This window comes from Acyrthosiphon pisum, chromosome A1 (genome assembly GCF_005508785.2).
Source record: "Acyrthosiphon pisum isolate AL4f chromosome A1, pea_aphid_22Mar2018_4r6ur, whole genome shotgun sequence".
Lineage (NCBI taxonomy): Eukaryota > Metazoa > Arthropoda > Insecta > Hemiptera > Aphididae > Acyrthosiphon > Acyrthosiphon pisum.
Window position 1 is genome coordinate 63,032,594 of NC_042494.1, and position 9,184 is coordinate 63,041,777.

The following is a 9,184-nucleotide window of genomic DNA, read 5'->3' on the forward strand; positions in this document are numbered from 1 at the left end:
AAAAGGAAATTTTTTATGAATTTCTAGCATAAAATAATTTACGAATTTTCGTGATTTTTACATAATATGTTGTCAAAATTTGAACTTTAAATGCTTATAAATAAAAATTGTGACAATGTATTCCTTTTATTTTGCAACTGCTATTGTAAAAATATGTTAGGAGCCTTGTATTAAATTTCCAAATCTTAGAATTAAAAAGAAAAACTTTTATGAATTTCTGTTTAAGATTATTTGAACATTGCCGTAATTTTTACGTATTTAGTCAAAATTTGAACTTTAAATGCTTATAAAAAAAAATTGTGCCTATGTATTTTTATAATTTTTGAATGGGAGTTAGAACAACATATGTGGACCCTTCTATTAAATTTTCAAGTATTTTGTCCCAGCTAATTTTTTTTTATCAACATTTATAAAAAAAAAATCAAAAAAAATCGATTATTTCAATTGCCTATAAATAGATTAAAAATTAGTGAAATATTTTGAAAATAAAACTATATAAAGAAAATGTCAATTTAAACAACTGGTAAAATTTTCAAGTGTCTACGACTCATACTTTTTGAATAATAACAAATATCAAAAATCGTTTGAGGCTAAACCGTTATTTAATGCGGTTTTGTAAAAATTTAAATTTCAAACACTCCTAAAAATTTTTTGTCTTAGTCCGGTTGAGTTTTTTTTACAGATATTTAAAGAAAAACTTATGGAGAACCTTGTACCAAATTTTAAAAACTTAGTTATAAAAGAAAAAAATTTTACGATTTTTCAACCACAAAATTACTTGCAAATTTTCGCAATTTTGACATATTTCGTATAAATTTAAACTTTAAGCACTTATAAAAAAAAATTGTGACTAACGATTTTGGATTTTTTTTTATCACTGTGAGAACAACTTATAAGAAACCTTGTATTAAATTTTCAAAGTTTTCTATCCAACCAAAAATTTTTTATCGTTATTTTAAAAAAAAATACTTAGAAAAATTGAAAATTTCATTTGTCTATAAATAGCTCAAAAAAAGTCGAAACACTTTGAAAATTTAACCCTGTATAGACAACGCTAATATAAACATCTGTTGCAAATTTCAAGTGCTAACAATAATTATTTTTTGAGTTACAGTAAAATTAAGTTTTCGTTTTTGTCAAAAATTGGTTTTGCGTAAAAATTCGCGTTTTTCCGTTATTTTTTTAAGGTTTTTCCTGCCGCTTTTGAAAAGTATTGGGAAATTTTCACTTTTGACCCCCCAAAGTACCAACTAGATTCACTTTCCTTTCAGAAAAGGTACAACTTTTGAAAATCGAAGCATTTTTACTGCTCCAAAAGTTGTCGTCAGACACAAAAAAAAAAAAAAAACACATATCATTGTAAAATCAATACATTCATCACTTCGTTCAGAATCTAAAAAAAAAAAAAAAACACACATCATTGTAAAATCAACATTCATCACTTCGTTCAGAATCTAAAAAAAAAGTAACTTCTATTGTAATTGAGTTACTCAAAAGTAATGTAACTTAACAAAATGAAAAAAAAGTAACTTAAAAATAATTTAGTTACAATTTTGATTAGTAATTAGTAATGTAATTTAATTACCCAAAATAAGTAACTTCCTCAACACTGCAAATGTAGCAAGGAGAAGAAAAAATTGCGAAAGATTAGGGATGGCAAACAACCAGGAATGGACTGCAACCAATATTTTCATGGAATGATCAATGAACCAGCGCCAAAATATATTTTAGAAAAATTACATGTGCATGTACGAAAATTGTGGAGCAGCCTGTGGCTGCAGAAAACAAGGATGAAGTGTTCTGTACTTCTGTTGCGTGCAAATAATGTTCTGGCCTTTCATATTTAAATTGTGAACAGAAAATTATTGAAGACGAGTCCGATGATAATTCAAATGAGAACGCGGATGAAATAATATATGGTTCATCATCCAAACGTAAAAAATGAATTATGTAATGTATTGTAATATGTATAATGAATTAGAATAATAATATTAATTGTAAAAAAAACCGCTCAAGTGCGAGTTGGACTCGCGCACCGAGGGTTCCGTACAAACCTGTAGGTAAATAAGTAAAAGTTCACCCATCACGACAATCGAGTCATAGTTATGGTATTTTTATTGCAAAATGAAATTTATAACATCAAAAATCTTATAATTTAAGGTTTTCGGAATTTTTCTGTTATATGTGCGATAAAACATTGCTTCAAGCCGAATTTCGAGATTCTAAATCGACTTGAAGTACCCTATAGGTTTTGATTCCCTCGCAAGTAGTCGCGAGTTTGAAAATATGCGGCTTAAATTGTTATTATTTCTTTCGATTGCGTTGACATAAAAGTTTGATTTTGTTACAGTTTAAAGGTATTATAGACTTAAGTATTTAATATGAATTTTAATTTAATACCTCAACGCGTTCACGAGATAAGGAGTAGTAACTTTGAAATTTTCAAAATTATCAAAAATATTTTATTTTTATATGATGAAACTAAAAATTTACAGTTTTCGTAATTTTCCTATATCTGTACTATAAGACGTGACTCGTACGAAATTTCAAGATTCTAAGTTCACGGGAAGTACCCTGTAGGTTTTGATTCCCGTGCGAGTTTCGAAAATTTGCGGAAATTTGCGGCTAAATGGCTGTATCTTTTGATTGCGTTAGCTTAGAAGGTTGATTTTTCTACAGCTTCCAGGGACAGTATACCTGAGTATCATATAGAAATTTCAGTTTGATACCTCCACGCGTTCCTGAGAAAAACGGTCTTGACAGACGGACGAACGGACGGACGGACAACAAAGTGATCCTATAAGGGTTCCGTTTTTTTCTTTTGAGGTACGGAACCCTAAAAAAAAATGTAAATAAAGCAATTTATATTAAAAATGTTGTGAATTCTGTAAAATATTCATTGTACCTATATAATCTATTCTACCTACTATATAAAATAAATCTATATTTATCATTAATAGCGCTAGAAAGTAGAAACATTTTGTCATTTTAATACGTTTTCATTAACCATTTTTACAGTTACTTGCTGATCACATTAAACGAAAAATTTGAAAAAAAGTATACATCTCATCGTCCGGAGGCAAAATAAACAATCAATCACGAGCGAAGCTGTGACGGGTCGGCTAATATATGTAGTGTTGGGAATAGATAACTAATAATTTATCTAGATAAAGATAAAGATGACTGTAATAATTTTTATCTAGATACAGATAAAGATAATTATACTAAATTTTATCTAGATAAATATGAGATAATTTCATGTTTAATTTTGAAAATATTCAGGATACCTACTTGAGAGTTGAGTCTACAAGTAAAAAAAAATACATAATTTAAAATTTTTTAAAGCAGAGGACAGAGATCGTACAGATCGGTTAAGCGATAACTGAAATACCGGGAATTCTAATAGGGTTTTATAAATATTAAATTGTTATAAATTATAATTATTATAATATTATTATGCTTGTGAGTCCAATATCCATGAATGTTATTTTATTTTTGTCGGCATAAAACAATAATTATTTTTCATACTTTGTACACAATTCTATGAAACGGGTATCAGCTAATGAGACCACCATCATTCGGTGGTGGCCGGCGGGTAGCAGGGATAGATGTATTTGATTTTGCTATTATTAGTTGTTCTTACAATCTTATACCTACTACATGCCCATTACATATTTCTATTTTTGGGTTTTCTCATTGTTTACGATGTAAAACTCCAGACTAACAATGAATATTAATAAATATTAAAATCATGGTATTATAATGCATATTACTAAACGTGTTTTCTATGCAATAGATGAAAAATAGAAAAATGTAAAAATAAAATAATAAAAATATTTTCAATTTTCAAATTTTTTTTTAGTTCATTTAAATAAATTATCTAGATAAGTACTCAAAGATAACTAGAATTTTATCTAGATGAAGATAAAGATAACTGAGTAGAAATTTATCTAGATAAGATAAAAGATAAATAATTTTTATCTAGATATTTCCCAACACTGAATATATGTTATAAAATAATATTTATATTTCACTGAATAATATGCGGTGTAGGTACATATTATATGATTATAAATTATTTATAATATAGCGTATATCAATAATATACTTAATAAATATTATTTTACTAATAATATTTTTATCTGTAATATGTTAATATGTAATATAATAAACGTAAACATTGCGTTTTCTTGTGGACACGCGAGTGTGGCGCGCCGTCTACGTGCAGCCTATATATCTTTATATAGTATTATATAATTCTTATGTACGTGTGTTGTGATTGAACTCCTCCTAAATGGTTGGACCGATTTGAATGAATTTTTTGCATGTGTTTGGGTGACGCCCCGGATTTTTAAGATTCACAAATCATCCCCCCTAGGTCCAACCAGGGAATGTGCTCAAACGGGGATTTAGAGATTTACGGTGGAATATTTTGTTTATAAATGGTTGCCATGGGTTTTAAAACTATTATAATAATAATTATTGGTTGCCGTAAAATCATTTATTTTTTTTGTACGCTGTGTTTTGATATTACATGTATCGCAATTACGTAAATATTGAGCGTATTATATTCACATATAAGTTACGAACATAAAACAATGCCACGTCTTCGTGGACAAGGAGGAAATATTGGTCGACAGACTCGGCATTCACAATTAGTCCAGGCGCTTAGGAGGACTTCATTGACATACTTGGTATAGCTTTGATACTTCAGAGTTAAATTATAAAGTTACGTACAAACAGCACGGGGTCTGCGATCTGCCGCAGGTAGATCTCCTACCTGATAATATACTGCTGCGAATCGGAATTTTTATTCCAGACAACAGAAAAGTTAAGATAAATTTTGAATACCATAGGTACACCGAATATTAAATTTCGAATTGAACAAAGTTTGAGTCATATAGAGTTGGTACATTTAACGGGCAACGAAGTGCACGGGATCAGCTAGTAGTATATATAGTATTATATTATAGCACTCCGCGTATAATATTATAACACATGGTTTCATTTTTCTCTTAACCTATTCAAGATACAAAAAAAAGTAATGGAAATATATTTATTTAGAATATTATCAGCTATGTTTTTGTATAGAGATATTCCTGAGATAAATTTAGTATTTTCAAAGATAATTTAAAAAAACTGAAAAAACGCACATAAAATCCAAGATGGCGGACACTTCTAGACCTCGGAGGGATGGCGACTTTTTTTGTTTAATTAGGAGCCCATAAACAAACTTTATGCAAAGTTTCAAAACTTACCGATTTAATTCCTAAAAAATTGGTAAATGACTGGACTACCATTACAAACACGATATTGTTGTAAACTGTAAAGCAATGTGTCAAGCTGGACATTTGTTTCCGATTAGATAAATAAAATCTTTTGTATTACGAAAATGGGCAGAACCGGGTAGATAACCGGGGGAGTCTGATCAACTTTTACACATTAAATACGTACTAGCACAGATAGATAGCTGAAAAGTGTTAATACTTATAGTAAATTTTTAAATATTTTAAATACAATTTAAGACTTTTTGAGCGACTATCATAGATCATTAAAATAATTTTTAAATTTTCTTAACATTTCGGGAGGGGCTGCAGCCCCCTCAGCCCCTCGCCTGACTATGCCACTGCGATATTTGTTACGAGTTTGAATCTGAATAAAATATTAATGTATACCTATATTTAATAAAAATGAAATGCTGTTCGTTGGTAACCTCATCATATGAAAACGGTTGGTCTGATTTGGTTAATCCTTAAAAGTAATATATTCGTAATAGTCCGAATGAAGTTTTTACGGAAAGAAAAATTGAAAAGGTTGTTAAAAAAATTATAAAATTCGGGAAAAACTGAAAGGCCTTTTTACAGTGGGATTTTTGTATTAGGTAGAAATGGTTGCCATTGGCTGCATAATATTATAATAATATTTATATTAGAAAATTAGTAGAAAATAGTATTATTTTTTTTTATATGTACCTACATATATGGTTACCACAGTCCACATGTAAACAGGTTACATACATAATATAATATAATTGATCGGATATATCATATATAATAATTTTAACTTTATAATTTTGATATTTGGTCACTATAGTTTTAACCCGCGTTGGTGTATATCCGTATATAAGTTAATAGATCCAAAAACTATACTGGACCATTTTCAATAATAATTAATACATATAATCTGTTAGTTGTTGCCTATCGTTAAAACAGTGATTAGTATGATTAGGTATATGGACAGTTTATGAACAAATTTGATACTTAGGTATATTGTCCAACAAAATTGATGAAAATTATAATTCTATAAACGATAAGAATAATTTATAATATTATACTCGGTTTTTAGGGTTCCGTACGGTAAAACGGGACCCTATTACTAAGGCTGTCCGTCCGTCCATGAACCACGAAAGTTAGAAAGTTGAAATTTTCACGGATTACGTATTTCTGTTGCCGCTATAACAACAAATACTAAAAATCCTAGAATATATTATAATATAAGCAGTTTTGCCAACATGTTTATAGCTGATGATGGTACGGAACCCTTCGTGCGCGAGTCCAACTCGCACTTGACCGGTTTTTTTCTTTATTTTATTTTTATATTAACTTAAATAATATTTAATTTCCTAACTTCTGAGTTGGTAAGATTATCAACCATTAGTTTTGAATATATTTTCATTTTTTTTTTATGTTTACCTATAAAATAAGTGGTTGACTAAAAAAAAACTGTATATTAGAAATTATACGCAATCTATATATAATATTGTAATGAGTTCAAAATACGAAATTAAAGAGGATGACGTGATACATAATGAGTTAGTTATAGAATATGAGATGATGAGGTTTAATTTTAGAATTATTAATTCATCTGCATAAAAATGTAATTAAATATTATTTTTTGTTATACATCTAAATATCTTTGACTCGTTACTTAAACATTATCACTTCTTAATGTGATACTTTATGGGGGGAGGGGATGAGTATGGGAGTTTTTCTTTTAGTTTAAATGCAGGTAGATTAATACGCGAAGAGATTTGAATAAATTTGTTACTTACCTTTCGTAGAACTTTCAGAACTATCTTGCACGATTTTACTTAACAATTAATACTAAATATCAAACTGCAAGAGAGGTATTTTGAAATAATATTTAAATAATCAAAAATGTACCTATTACAATTGGTTCATTCTTATTTTTAAAAGAACATAAATACAGTATAATCATGTACCTACTATAGTTTTATGAGATTGATCGAGCGACTGAGCGCCGTTTTGTGTGTCGTATGGGTTTTTATAGATGATGGTATGAAATTCCGCTTTTGGTCGTAATCGAACCGTGGATTGCGGTATTCCTAATCTATATGGGTGTGGTGTGTGAGTAGGGTGGCGCAAACTGATGTCATTATCGATGTATCGATTTCTTAAATATCGATGGCTGATATATTATATTGAAATAGAAATATCGATATCGATATTCTATTTCAATATATTAATAATAAAAAAAACTACGTTTATTAACGTGGGTGGATCTGTTACGGGTTACTGGAAAAATAACTTAATATAAATGAAGCAGCGTGCCCGTTACGGCTTATCACTCTCTATCGCCATTACTCTCTACCAGCCAACCGGTATCTTAAGATAATCTTAAATTTAATCTTGATTTCTGCTATTGACCGCTGTTCTGTGCTGTTGACCACAGTACCTATATTATTTTATATCATAATATTTATCTAAATAAGGAATTCAGGATGGACTGACTCAACTAACTGGGCCATGACCCACGGGTTACTGGGTAATATAAACTAATGTGTGGATAATTATGATTATTAAAAATTTAAAAAAAAATTTCAATGTTGCGATATAATAATGTGATAAATGTGATATATCGATTACAAAATATCGATATTTTTTTCTGAAATATCGATATTTATGCAACTCTCCGTGTAAGACATTATTAGGTTAATAATATAATATTTATATCTGTGTTATTTATTATACGATAATGTATTACTTATTATGATAGTAAATTTCTGGGGGGTGGGGTCCAATAATTCTGACATAATATAGGTAAGTACTGATATAAAGAAATAGTTTTTAATAAAATGGTAGGTTTTGTCAAATCTGTATTTATATCATAAATGAGAGACCATTGTATTTAAAAATTAATATTCTATATTAATTAATCTTATACAAAAGGTCAGTAAAAAAAATCATTGGATTCGACGATTTGCTGCAAGACGATTGTATGCAATTGCTATGAATTTTCTATCAGAGACATTTATGAACTGACACACATCACAGAGACACAGAGTACTGATAGAGCGTTACAAATAGATATTTAAAGAATAAATAATATGATTTTGTATTTAAAAGTTCAGTATATAATATAGATTATACGAATATTGAAATATTTCCATACCTCGTATAGTAATAAACTAATAACTATTCTCAGTACACGTTGTCAATTAATATTATTTTGATAGCAGTTAAATATGTTGTCAACTTCGCGTTAATGCATAAAAATAATAATTATTAAAGATTTATAATTTTAAATTGTAGCAATATGACATGGCAACAATCGTCCATATCACTCGCTAATCTCTGAACAGAAAATAAATATTATATACCTAGGCAAACTTAGTCCTAAATGAACGCTTTTCGGCCAGTTGACGCCGCAAATTACATTAATGTTTTATGTTATTATTAAAAATAATATATTTCTTACGGCTCACATCATATCAATGAGCTATTATTATTATTTACTAATTTACTATATATTTATTTGGTACTCACATACGTAATAGATATTATATCTATTTTATTGAAGAAATATGAATCAAAGCTGGGCAAAAACAAATCAAAATAATGATTTTAAAAAAAGCATGAATAACTGATTAATTTATAAACAAAAAAATATTAAAGTTAAGATTAAAATAATTAATTAATTATTTTTTTAAATTATTTTTTATTATTTTAATACCGAATAAAGAATAAAATTATTTTGGATAGTTTTATTCGTAAATAAAAATCTCCGGATAATGAATACGAATAATAATAAAAATTAAAACAATGAATAAAAATCAATAATACAATTAAGAGGATGTCAGCGCACTATTAGTTTTCTCTCTCTGGCCCACGCACAATATAGACAAAATGCATTTATGCAAAATCATTTTTCTATGCGTTAAGGT

The 9,184-nt window shown here is 28.3% G+C and overlaps 1 protein-coding gene across 3 annotated transcripts in view; it reads right to left on the reverse strand.

The window, feature by feature from the left end:
- Jhamt (juvenile hormone acid methyltransferase) overlaps positions 1 to 7,557 on the reverse strand; it is a 15,956-nt gene extending 8,399 nt beyond the window's left edge. Inside the window, exon 1 of one of the 3 annotated variants that reach the window (XM_016807606.2) lies at positions 7,052 to 7,557. The gene's annotated coding sequence lies outside the window, so the exon portion shown is untranslated. 3 annotated transcript variants of the gene reach the window in all.
- Between the last annotated feature and the right edge of the window lie 1,627 nt (positions 7,558 to 9,184).